A 13,328-nucleotide genomic window follows, 5' to 3' on the forward strand; every position below is an offset into this window, starting at 1 on the left:
CTCTCCACGTGGTTGCTTTCATGACAGTGATATGTAAATCACCAGAAACGTTGACCCTGAGAGTTGTTACCTCCTGTGAAAGATGAGCCCTGGGTGATGGAGTTAAAAGCTCCCTTCGCCCTGTGCGCAGGGTCCCAGAACACCAGGCTGGGAAAGGTGGTGGCTTCCCTCCTACACAGGCCTCAGATGTGGACCTTTCTATTGGTGCTGACTTGGAGCAAGGAAGACCCCTCCTGCTCTCAGAGCCTGTGTGTAATCGACTCACATTTGAGAAAGACTCTTTCTAATTCAGCCTTCTCCTACAGACATGCGTGGCCCTTACGGTGACATGCCTCGAGGTCAGTGGAGAACATGGGCCAATGGTGCTTCTTGCAGCAGACATTTTCTTCATGCCTCAAAACTACTCTTCCCTCATTTTTTTGGGCTACTACTCTCTGCTCTCCTTGTTTGATCCTGCCCAGGAAGGGCCTGGACAGTGTTTCTTCCTGGGCTGATTTCCTCTTCTAATTTCCTGTCTGTGACCCTGGAGCCAAGGGCAGCGAGGCCTGTTAGAGAGGACAGGAGCAAGTGCAGACATGAGGTTGTTTTGTCAGCACAAGTGCACTGCTGTTTAATATGCACGCTCTGCGGCAGTTTCTTCACCCCAGCACTGTTGACATTTGGGACCAGGTGATTTTATGTGTTGGGGGCCATCCTCTGCATCGTAGGATGTTCGGCAGCAACCCTGGCCTCTACTCTCCAGATGCCAGTCACCTGTCCCCCAGCCCTGAGCACGACAACCAGAATTGTCTCCAGACTTTGCCAAATGTCCCCAGGGAGCAAAATTGCCTGTGGTTGAGAGCTACTGCTCTATAACAATCAAGAGATTTCGTTTCTAGACTATTGTTGGTTTCCTGGGCTGACTGTCCCCAGCTCTGACTGGAACGTGGCAAAAACTAACCTTCTGTCTTTCCTCAGACTACGCCATCTCCAAGCCCGAGCTCCTCTCCCAGATTGAACAAGGGAAGGAGCCCTGCCACTGGCGCCGCCCTGGCCCCAAGATTCCAGATGTTCCTGCGGACCCGAGTCCAGGTAAGGGCTGGGAGAAGGCCAGGGAGGCCTCAGGTGATGTGCAGGAAACAGAGATGGAAAGGCCAGGAAGGGTGTGATCTTTCCAGAGAGAGCCGAGGAGAAACATGAAGGTTACAGGTTTTATGTCTGAGTTTTTATAGTTGAGTTTTAACCTCTAACTTATTCAACTAATGCTCTAGAAATGAATACTTTCTATTAGGGAAACAGGCGGCAAACCTAATCTTTTAGGAAGAGACGGAAGCCGGGCACAAGATGAGGGGAGGGAGAGGAGGACACCGAGAGGGAAGGCAGGAGCATAGTGGACCCTTGAACAATGCAGGGGCCAGGGGCGCCAGCCCCCAATCCCAAGCAGCTGAAGATCTACATCCAACTTTTTACTCTCCAAAAAGTTAACTACTGGATAGTCTCCTATTGAACAGAAGTCTTGATACTATGAACAGGGAATAGCACATACTATGTATGCTCTTGTATTGTGTATTGTATACTTACAGTAAGCTAGAGAAAAAATGTTATTAGGAAAATCATAAGGAAAAGAAAATATATTTACTACTCATTAAATGGAAGTGGAGCATCATAAAGGTCATCCTCCTCAGTGTCATCTTCAGATTGAGTAGACTGGAGGAAGAGGAGGGGTTGGTCTTGCTGTCCCAGGCGTGGCAGAGGCAGAAGAAAATTAACTTATAAGTGTGCCTGCGTAGTTCAAACCCATGTTGTTCAAGGGGCAACTGTGTATTGAAAACAAGATTAATTCAAAGCTTTGCAAAGAGTCGGCCTTGCTTCTGAGAACCAGTGTCTAATTTATTTATTTATTATTTATTTTTGAGAGGGAATCCTGCTCTGTCTCCCAGGCTGGTGTACAATGGCACGATCTCAGCTCACTGCAACCTCCACCTCCTGGATTCAGGCATTTCTTCTGCCTCAGCTTCCCGAGTAACTGGGATTATGGGTACCCGCCGTCATGCCCAGCTAATTTTTGTATTTTTGTAGAGACAGGGTTTCACCCCCAATGTTGGCCAGGCAGGTCTTGAACTCCTGATGTTAGGTCATCTGCCCACCTCGGCCACCCAAAGTGCTGTAATTGCAGATATAAGCCACCGCGTCCGACCTCAACCTTAATTTAAGCCAGTAGCAGTTGTAGAACATACACACCTTGGTCAGCCTTATGGTTCGGTATGATTAGAAGCACACATTTATTTAAGGTGAATCTGGTTACCAGATATCAGTGTCTCAGATTTCCCTGGAGCCAGTCAGCACCTTTGAAAGTTAAGGGAAGGACAGGTGGACACAGGAGAAAAACCAAATTCCTAAAGTGAAGACCTGCTGGGTCATTTGACCACGGAGACCACATCTCTGCAAGGCTTGACCCCTGATTCCTCCAGAAGACCCGCCCTTGACCGTCCCACCTGCCTTGGTTTTCCCTTTCGTCTGACACTGAGAAAGATGGTGTTCCTTAGAGGCCCTCCTGTGCTCCACTTGTGTGAAATTAAACGCATCCCCCATGTTCATCATCTCATCTCAGTCAGATTTGCACTTTCCTAAGGGCAGAAGCATGTTCCGAGCTGGCCGCTTGCCAGTCATCATCAGGACATTCATGGTTTTTCGGGGGAACCTACCCCTGATAGTTAATGTGGGTTCTTTTCTATTTCCATAAGTGTCTTGACTGGTCTGAGAAATAAAGGAAAAGAGTACAAAAGAGAGAAATTTTAAAGCTGGATGTCCGGGGAAGACATCACATGTCGACAGATTCCGTGATGCTCCCTGAGCCATAAAACCAGCAAGTTTTTATTAGCAATTTTCAAAAGGGGAGGGAGTGCACGAATAGTGTGTGGGCCACAGAGATCACATGCTTCATAAGGTAATAAACTATCACAAAGCAAGTGGAGGCAGGGCGAGATCACAGGACCACCGGATGGGGCAAAATTAAAATTGCTAATGAAGTTTCGGCACACATTGTCATTGATAACATCTTATCAGGAGATAGGGTTTGAGAGCAGACAACCTGTCTGACCAAAATTTCTTAGGCGGGAATTTCCTCGTCCTAATAAGCCTGGGAGCACTTGCGGCTTGGGCTTGGACCATGAAAGACGGCAGCCTCCAAGGGGGCCGTTTATAGACCTACCCTCAGGGTGCATTCTCTTTCTCAGGGATGTTCCTTGCTGAGAAAAAGAGTTCAGCGATAGTTCTCCTATTTGCTTTTGAAAGAAGAGAAATATGGCTCTGTTCCGTCCGGCTCACCGGCAGTCAGAGTCCAATCTCCCTTGTTCCCTGAACATTGTTGTTATCCTGTTCCTTTTTCAAGGTGCCCAGGTTTCATATTGTTCAAAGACACATGCTCTACAAGCAATTTGTGCAGTTAACATAATCATCACACGGTCCTGAGGTGACGTACATCCTCCTCAGCTTACGAAGATGAGGGGATTAAGAGATTAAAGTAAAGACAGGCATAGGAAATCACAAGGGTATTGATTGGGGAAGTGATAAGTATCCATGAAATCTTCACAATTTATGTTCAGAGATTGCAGTAAACACAGGCGTAAGAAATTATAAAAGTATTAATTTGGGGAACTAATAAATGTCCATGAAATCTTCACAATTTATGTTCTTCTGCCATGGCTTCAGCTGGTCCCTCTGTTTGTGGTCCCTGACTTCCCGCAACAACGGTTTAGTTCCACTGGTGCATTTTGAGAATCTTCTAGGTGTCAAGGACAGTGCTGAATGCTAGAGGACAGAAAGACGGCTGAGAACACATACTATTGGGCTGGAAAAGAGGGTTACAACTCATGTGCGTCCAGCTTCCTAGCCTGGGTAGGAGGTTCTGGGTGGGTGGGTTTCGTTGTATTTACACCGTGTGTGGAGGCTTCCCTCACTTCCACAGCATCATTAAACGAGAGTAAAGAGGGGCCTGGAAATATGCTGGTTGCTGGTAAGACCCCGTAACACTCTTTGGCTACATAATATGATGTTCAGCAGCATCCATGGCCTCTACCAACCAGTAGACAAGATGAGGAGACAAACTCCATTGTCCACCTTGAGCCTGTCGGCAGGGATCCTGTGTGGCCTTTATCCCTGTCCCGTTTATCCAAGGAGCTGGGAATCACAGCTCATCCCTCGCCACATTTGGCCTGGCCCATCCCCTTATGAGACCTCACCTCCTGCACATCCCTCCACCGAGCCTGTGGGACTCGGGGCTCAAGCAGACCTGCCAGGTCTTGAGTGTTCCCTGCTTGGACTGAGCTCCAGGGGACTGCAGCCCTCTGAGTGCTTGTCATCCTCTTCCCTGCCTGCCTCTGAGCCCAGGCCCGCCGGGGACAGGGTCCTCACCTCTCACGATTGCGTCTCTCCCAGCCTCACTCCCTCTCTAGAGACCCTGCCTTTGGGTCTCAGGCCTCGTCTTTTTTGCTGTTTCTGCAGACCTTCCCTCTCTTCTCGTCGCTCCCTGCCCTTACTCTTGGCCATGGCAGCCTCCTTGTGGATGGTCCTGTGCCCCCTCCACCCATCCCACGGCCATCCATGACTGTGATAACAGTGACTGCACCACACCTCCATCTCCATCTCCAGCACACCACTCCCCGGCCGCTTCCTGCCGTCCCTTCAGTTCCCTGTCTTGTGTCCTGATTCCAGCAGTTTCCAGTCTTTCAAGACCTGCAAGCCATCAACCCTGCTGCATTTTCACTGGCCTCACCCCTCATTTCCCTCCATGCCCACCATTGTGGTCCCCCCTTGCACACAGCCTCAGTGCCCTTGCCCCTGTTTTGTTCATTGTATCCACCTGATGAAATCTATCGGTATTCTGCACCTGCAGCCAAACAGCTGCACGTGGCTGCAGAGAACCAGGTAAGCTGGCTGCTGGTGTCATATGACATCCACGACCAGTGACTTCAGTGGGTGCTCTGCCATGCGGTCACACTGTGTTTCCCTAGCCCAGGGGCCGGCCAACTGGCTGAGGGCCAAATTTACCTCATCTGTTTCTGTATGGCCCACAGCTGAGAATGGTTTTATATTTTAACCCCCTTTTTTTTAATTAAAGAGAAATACACCACTCACTTGCACAGCCCTTCCCATGCCGTCTGCCTGCACCTGTGCCCCCTTCTCTGCCTTCACTCCTGTGACTGCTAAACTGTCGACTCTCCAGCCAAAGCCCCCCTTCCACCTGGCTCTGCATCCCATTCCATGCCACCTTCTCAAGGGCAACACAAGCAATCCTGCCTTGACCTCGGGGAAATCTGCACTTGCTGTCTCCTGCCCCTTCCCTCCCACTCTTTTACCCCTTCCACCAAAACCTCTCCAACCTCGGTTACCAGGGCCCTCCGTGGTGCTGAATGGTCTGTCTTCTTACTTGGCCTGTTCGTAACACTTGCCATGTTGCTCACTTTCCTTGCACCTGCCACCCACCTTCACTGCTCTTTCTTCCCTGGTTCCTGTTGCCCCGTGGAGCCTTTCAGCCCCAGAGCGCCCTTGGTTCTCACACTCCCTCTCTACTGCTTGCATTTCCTCACTCCCATTGTCTCCCAGGGTCTTGGGGCCACACGTACCATCTAGGAATGTGTGCCTCGAACCTGGATTTTTGCCCCAAATTCCACACATCTAGCTGCTTGGCCCGCATCTCTACCTGAGTGTCTCATAGATCTCCCCCTAAACATTCCCAGAGCTGAGTTCCTGTCTTCTCTGAATAGCCTGCTCCCACATTCTCCCCATCCCAGTAAATGGCAGCTCCATCCTTCCATTTGCAGTCAAAACCCGAGAAGTCCTCTCTGACCTCCTCCTCCACATCCCCATCCACTCCACCAGAAACCCTACTGGCCCTCCCTGCAAAGTTTGCCCAGAGTCTGTCCACACCTCGTCCCCTCCACTCTGACACCCAGGCTTATTGTCTCTTGCTGAGGTTGTCACCAGCCCTTCTGCCCCTGCCGTGATCCCCGAGTCTCATCTCAGCCCAGCAGAGTGATCCCTTTTAGACCCAGTCCTGGCTTTCCGTCTGACCCGCACCATCGGCTCACCTCCTCCACTTTCCTCTCACTCTCTGCCCAGCTGCACCATCCCTGTTGCTGTCCCTTCCGCCCTGTGCCAGGGCCTTCGCAGCACCCTCTGCTGGGAGTGCTCCTCAGGCAAATGCCACCTTCAGGCCTTTCCTGTCATCGGTACTACAGCCCCTCCCCACCCAGGACTCCGGGCCTCTTTTCATGCTTTGGGTCTTCCGTGTCAGACAGCATCGTGTAATATATATCTTTCCTATTTATACATTTATCTTATGTCAGGTCTCCCTCATTAGAATGTCAGTTTCAAAAGTACAAAAACTTTTTAAGTGTTTTCGTCGTATATTCGTTCTAGGCACCTGGAATATTGCCCAGCATAGAGTAGGAATTCAATAACTGCTTGCTGGATGTATGCCATGCTTTGTAATTTAAAATGTGTGTGTGTGTGTGTGTATGTGTGTGATGTGTGTTTGTGAAATAATGGATTTTTCATACCATTTAGGTCCCCTAGGCCTCCCTAGGGCAGCCACTTGTCCTGAATTGTCTATGTTTATCCTTTCTATCCTTTTTTTTTTTTTTTTTTTTTTGAGCCAGAGTCTCACTTTGTCGCCCAGGCTGGAGTGCAATGGTACAATCTTGGCTCACTGCAGCCTCTGCCTCTCAAGTTCAAGCGATCCTCCTGCCTCAGCCCTTGGAGTAGCTGAGACTACAGGCGCATGCCACCACACCTGGCCAATTTTTTGTATTTTTAGTAGTGACAGGGTTTCACCGTGTTAGCCAGGATGGTCTTGATGTCCTAACCTTGTAATCCACCCGCCTCGGCCTCCCAAAGTGCTGGATTAGAGGCATGAGCCACCGCACCCGCCCTCTATCCAGATTTTAAAATGTCTATTGTGTGCATTGGTAGTTGTGAACAATATATGGATTTTTGTGTTTTGAAACATTACATAGATGTCATTATATTTATCACTCATTATTATTATTTCAGACGTATCCATGATACATGTAGATCAAGTTCATTCCTTTTAACAGATGCTTAATATTCCAGAAGCAACTATATTGTAACTTATTTTCCCTTCCTCCACTGATTGGCGCTTAAGCTTTTTCTGATTTTTCACGCTCACAAGCGATACTGTAGTGATCATTCTTGGGCGTCTTTGTGCCCCTGTGGGGATGCTACTTCAGGAAACAGACCCAGCAATGGCCTCACCATATCATAGGCTTGCTTGATATCGTCTCTGCTGTTGCCATATTGCTGTCCCCAGGCGTACCCCAGGGCCACCGGGTGCTCCCAGCAGCAGCTATGAAGAACCTGTTTCCTTACGTCTTTGCCCAGTTTCTATAATTACATTTCTGCCAACCTGATGGGGGAGAGACCCTGGTCCTAATTCAGGATACTGGAGGCCTGAGCTTCAGGGCTCAAATAGATTTCGTGCCTGGTCCTGGCTCTGCTAGTTGTGCTGAGCTAATGGTTTGGGGCCAACATGGACTGGGTCCCCTCTGCTAAAGTGTCTCCCTTTTAAAGGCAAGGAATAATAAGTGAGGAGAGGGAAGAAAAGAAGACAGTCGAAAAAATGTAGGACAAGGCCCAAAGTAACCCCACTGTGCAGAGGGTGAAGTGAAGTGGAGAGAGTATGGGAAGTAGGTTAGAGAAGATAAAACTGAAGTAGGAGAGGAGAGAGGAAGCTTCCAGCTCTAAACAGCAATTCTCCAAATTGTTGCCCCACACAGGGACTGAGGAGGAGGCTGCAGGATTCTAGGCAGGAAAGATTTCTAGAAGTCGTCTGATAGGTCCATGGGGAAGGACAGGGTAAGTTCACAGCCAGATAGAGGTCTGTCTGAATGAAGTCAGTTGCCAGTGGTTCACTGAAAATGATGAGAAATTACAGTGTATATTAGATCCTTGGGCCTGGGAACATAGGTGAAACAGTGTCAATCAGGAAAGTCTAAACAGATAAGAGGGCACATTTTGGGGGCAGAGCATCTGGCTGCATATCAAGTAGTCCCTGGTTCAAGACAGTGTCAGTTGACCCTTCCTTTCACTCTGCCCACATGTTTTCAATCACTCTGTCCTGTGTCATTTCCCAGTGACCACAGATTTCTCCGATTCTCCACTTCACCACTTTTTCATGGATTGGATCCTATCTTCTGGTTACTAACTTTTATCTGACACATCATGGGATTCAGCGAATGGAGGATAAGAGGAAAGAAGAGTAAAGGAAAAGGCAGTTCAACTCCTGCCTCAGAGTGTTGAGTGCAAGGAGGCCCTTTATCATGAATGTGGATTCTTGTCATGACTTGGTCATTAATCAGGTATGTTTTGTTTGGGCATGATTTTAAATACTGTCATTTTTTCTAGATCTGTACCATGTAAGGGAGCACATTAAACCAGTAGCTCCAAACCATGAGTCAGAATGCTGCAGGGAGTTGGTTAGAAGCACACATGGTCCCTAGGTCCTTTCCCAGAGAGTCTGGCTTAGGAGTCCTCCAGTGGGGCTCAAGAACTTTTGCTTTTACCCAGCTCTGCCCAGCCCAGCCTCACCTTTAAAGGGTCTGTTGAGCAACCAGTTCTTTGAGTCCTGCCCTTCTCGGCAAGTTTGAAGGATGTCCTGGCTGTAAACCTCAGTGATTTTAATGTCCCTGTCTTCAGTCAGACACTGGAGGAGGAAGGATGCTGGTTGTTAAGTAGAGCTGGCAAGCAGGTGTGGAGTAGGAAGGGGGTGTATCGTGACAAAGCAAGTACACATCTCATGACGGTGACAGTCAGGGTGTGGCCATACAGGTTTATAGTTCTTACTGGAGACAGGCAATTAAATGGGGGTATAGCTCAGCGGTAGAGCATTTGACTGCAGATCAAGAGGTCCCTGGTTCAAATCCAGGTGCCCCCTCCCTATTTTCTTTTGGGGTGATCAGACCCAATACCAGGTCATGAGGGCAACAAAGTGGCGGAGTCAAAGGAATGAGAAAAAGACAGTTTGAGAGAGAAAGTGGGACTAGTGGGCCATCACTAGTGTGGAGGCTGGGAAAGCCCAGAGCTCTGGGAGCCGGCGCTATTTATTGGTGCTCAAACAAACAGGTGGAGAGGATGTGGGGGTTGAAAGGAAACAGTGTTATCAAGTGAAGAGAAACAGGATAATGGAGTGCTAGAAGCAAGGAGCCAGCAAGTCTAGCCAGACATGCAAGCCCTGCCTCAGCTTCTCTCCTAACACTCAGCTTTTCTCCCAATATCTTTTCGCTCACTGATCACAATAGGATATTCTACTCTTAGCTTTTCTTCAGCACATGGATTCATTCTGCAAAGCAGGAGAGATAGGAAGCAGGTCAGGTGTTCACTAGAAAGCCTCCCCTGACCCCAGAAGCTCTAGAGAAACCCAATTTCTTGAAGGCAAGTCAGTGCCAGGTCTGGGGAGAACTCTTTTTTTCTTACACATCCCAAGCCTCTTCATTTGGGGAATTCACAATTGTGTAAGTCTTGGTGGAAGACAGGATCCTGTCTCTGGTTAAGGGAAGTACGAGGTCAGATATGTCCTCTCCCTGAATGTTGGTGTGTGAATCAGGGTTCCTCAGAGAAAACAGAACCAATAGGGGCTGTGTGTGTGTGTGCACATAGATTTTAAGAAACTGGATCATGCCATTGTGGGGGCTGGCAAGTGTCGTGTCTGCAGGGCATGGCAGCAATCTGGAGAAGCAGGGAAGAGTTGAGGTTGCAGCTCCAGCCTGAAGACAGCGTGGAGACAAAATTCCTTTCTTGGGGGACAGCAGACATTTCCTCATTAGGTTTTCATCTGATCAGATGATGCCCACCCACATTTTGGAGGGTAATCTGCTTTACTCAAAGTCTGTAGATTGAATGTTAATCATACCTAAAAAATACTTTCACAGCAACATCCAGATTGGTATGGACAAACATCTGGCCACCATGGCCTAGCCAAGTTGACACATTTAAAGAAGAAAATTTGTTGAGGCAGACAGAGCCTCCCTCTGCCACCCAAGCTGGAGTGCAGTGGCGCTATCTCCACTCACCACAGCCTTCATCTACTGGGCTCAAGGGATCCTCCCACCACAACCTCCGGAGTAGCTGGGACCGCAGGGGCGCACCACCATGCCCAGCTAATTTTTATATTTTTTGTAGAGATGGGATTCTGCCTTGTTGCCCAGGCTGGTCTCAAACTTCTAAGCTTAAGCGATCCACATGCCTCAGCCTACCAAACTGCTGGAATTACAGGCATGAGCCACTGTGCCCTGCCAACACATAAAATTAACCAGCACCATTGGGAATGGCTTCAGTTTGGCTAATTATATTCCCCTAAACAATACCATGAATGCAGACTAAATCCTACATAGAAGCAGGGTGAATTTGGAATTCATTCTGGAGATGGCAGAGCTCTGGCAATGGCAGTAGGGCCAGAGGCTGCAGCCAGTGTCTGTTGTGGTAGCAGTGGTGGCTCCCTAGCCAGGGTGGGCTGAGGTCCTGCCTATTTGATGAGCCTGGCTCTGGGGGCTTCTCTGAACTGTATGAGCTCCTCGCCATCCTGTCAGCAATTGCCCTCTGTGTCTCCACTCACCTTATATGACGTCTTCTTTAGAAATCATAGTGCCCTTGCTGGTACCAGAGATGTATAATAAATGATTACAGAAACATGAAGGGAATGTGGATTGGGAATCTGGCCTCATTAAACTTGAAGGTAATAAAAATCTACGCAGTTTGAGGGGATAGAAATCCAGAAGCCCATATCAGGCTGTAGAAAAGTTGAGTAACTTTTGCCTGCAGTCCCATCAGGACCAATTTCTAGTTCCCAGATTGTAAGTGACCTCTGGGCAGGATGACTGGTCCTACCAGTTTAAACAAAGCAAATAGCTCACGTGTCACCCTGTATGATCCATTCCACGTGGACTGAAGCTCCGCCTCCCGGATTCCCACCTTTCTTCTGCCTCAGCCTCCTGAGTAGCTGGGACTACAGGCACCCGCCACCACGCCCAGCTAATTTTTTGTATTTTTAGTAGAGACGAAATTTCACCGTGTTACCTGGGATGGTCTCTATCTTATGACCTCGTGATCTGCCCGCCTCGGCCTCCCAAAGTGCTGGGATTACAGGCGTGAGCCACTGCGCCCGGCCACAGGAGGCCAATTGTAAATGCATTTGAGGTACTAGGGATTTCTTGCTATAATGTAGAAAGAATCTATAGGCTTCAGGGGGTAGGTAAGCTGGAGTGGATTTATCACACGTGACTTGCCCTGGCTTGAAAAATACGTAGGTGTGTGGAGCTTCTACATTCGGAAAAAGAATTATAGTAGCTGTTCCCTGTAGACAGAAATGCTGGTGGGAGGGATGATAGCGGAAAGGGAGCCCCTGATTTCAGTGAGGCTAGGAGGATCCTAGGGTATCAGAGGCCAAGCACTGTGATACTTTACCGCGAAATGTTATTCCATGGTCTGTGCCACACAGGTCTTGGCTGTGACTCATCAGTGGTGAGGATTTTAGGCCTGAGAATGGGGAGCCATTGTGGTCCCCTGGATGTGTAGGTCTGAGCTACCACCATAACTGGCACAATGGAGGTTCCTGGCCTCTGACCCCGGTCTGAATCTGCTCAAAGAACCTGCCTGCTCTGATGACGAGAAAGCCAAGCTTGAGAAAAGAACTCTGCCACAATACCCAGTCATGGACTGTGAATCTTCCTGCCACATTTCCCCTAATAGGCCCTTCAGCCATTGGCTGGAAACTGCATTGAGGAGTGGGAAATATCCACATAATTTGGGACGATTGGTGGCTCTGCTGCATCTGTGAAGCTCCTGGAGGTTTGGTATTTTTGGGAACATCAGAATATTCCAGAAAGGACCACATCCTGCATCTTGCTTTGTTCAGCTACCACCACCATCAGAGGGGGCTTGAGAGACCACAGTTACTACCCATGGTGTGCTCCTCTCACCCAAAAGACTACAGACTGCAAGGTTTTCATCACATAATAATGAGATGAGCCTTAGAGGACAGACCAAAAGTTTCCAATCAGGGTACCCTTTACCTATTCTTATTTTTATTTACTGATTTTGGAATCTGACTCCAGCTTCCTTTTCCTTGCTGGAGCCCGTGATCTGTATCTGTCTGCATGGAGGAGAGAGAAGAAGCTGATGGGATCAGGTCAGTCCTCTGGGAAGTCCCAGCTGACTTCCTCCATCATCTCGCTCCCTGCCCACAGTCTCCCAGAGCCTCCCAGAATCCTGCTCTCCCCCAGTCCTTGGTCTGGGTAGGCCAGGGTGTGAGTCTGCAGCAGCCCCAGATGGGAAATCCAGAACCTGAGGGCACAGAGCCAAAGTCTAGGGTGCAGCACTCTAAGCTCAAAAATCTAAGCTCATTAGATTTCTCATGCCCATCGGAGGTGGGCATGAGACTGTGGCTGGTTCAGGTACTCCTGTGCCACAGTGGAAGCTGGGTGCTATGGAGAATGCAGCAGGACTTAGAGACATGGCCCAGCCCTCTCCTGTGGATCACATGGATGTGCCTGGGGAGATTCTGGAGAACTCTACAAAAGTGCTGGAGTGGTACCCAGCGGGCTGCAGGAGACAGGTGTGCCCTACAAACTTTAAAGCCCATAAAATCACCTGAGGGTTATTGAGTCTGCACTTCATAGATGCCATGGGTCAGAGATTAGATAGGCTGTGTCATTTTTTGCCCAGAGTGGGTTGGGAGGAGCTTATGACCTAGGACCCACTTTGGTGATTAAAAGTAGAATGGTGTAGGGGGCACTTGGATTTGAACCAGGGACCTCTTGATCTGCAGTCAAATGCTCTACCCCTGAGCTATACCCCCAGTCATAGACAGATATTGTAATTAACACCCTTTTGATGTGTCAGCACAGCAAAAGCAAGACCCAGCTCTGCTGGATTGGATGTCTAAGCCGTTTCTGTTTCTCTGAATTCTGGGTTCACTCCTTTCATTGATACTTCTTTCTCCATCACTTCTGTGTGTACCTGGCTGAGAACACCCTGGTGGCCTTGTTGACCTTTGTAAATGGAGAGACCCTTCAAGTCATCCAGATAATTCTCTTAGACAGTATCAATTGTTGAGCATCATGTGAGGTGTGCTAGGCTGGGGACAGAACTGTAACTAGGTGATACCACCCTCCCCGGCACTGAAAGGAGACTAGAGCCTGTGTCTGGAGACTTGTGTTTGACGTAGAATACTGTTCATGATAATTTGTCAAGTAAAAAGCAAATTGCTTTTGTAAAAAAAAAACAAAGAAAAAGATACTCAAAAAATAATACTTAAGTCTTTTAAAAATGTGGCA

General features: G+C 48.6%; 1 non-coding gene and 1 pseudogene across 1 annotated transcript; both read left to right on the plus strand.

Annotated features, from left to right (window-relative positions):
• The window catches only part of LOC105475000 (zinc finger protein 777-like), a 149,896-nt pseudogene that overhangs the window by 111,881 nt on the left and 24,687 nt on the right, over nt 1-13,328 (plus strand).
• On the plus strand, nt 8,861-8,932 carry TRNAC-GCA (transfer RNA cysteine (anticodon GCA)). Its single transcript has one exon. It is a non-coding gene; the product is annotated as a tRNA-Cys (tRNA).

The sequence above is a fragment of the Macaca nemestrina genome, chromosome 4 (genome assembly GCF_043159975.1).
Source record: "Macaca nemestrina isolate mMacNem1 chromosome 4, mMacNem.hap1, whole genome shotgun sequence".
NCBI classification, from domain to species: Eukaryota; Metazoa; Chordata; class Mammalia; order Primates; family Cercopithecidae; genus Macaca; species Macaca nemestrina.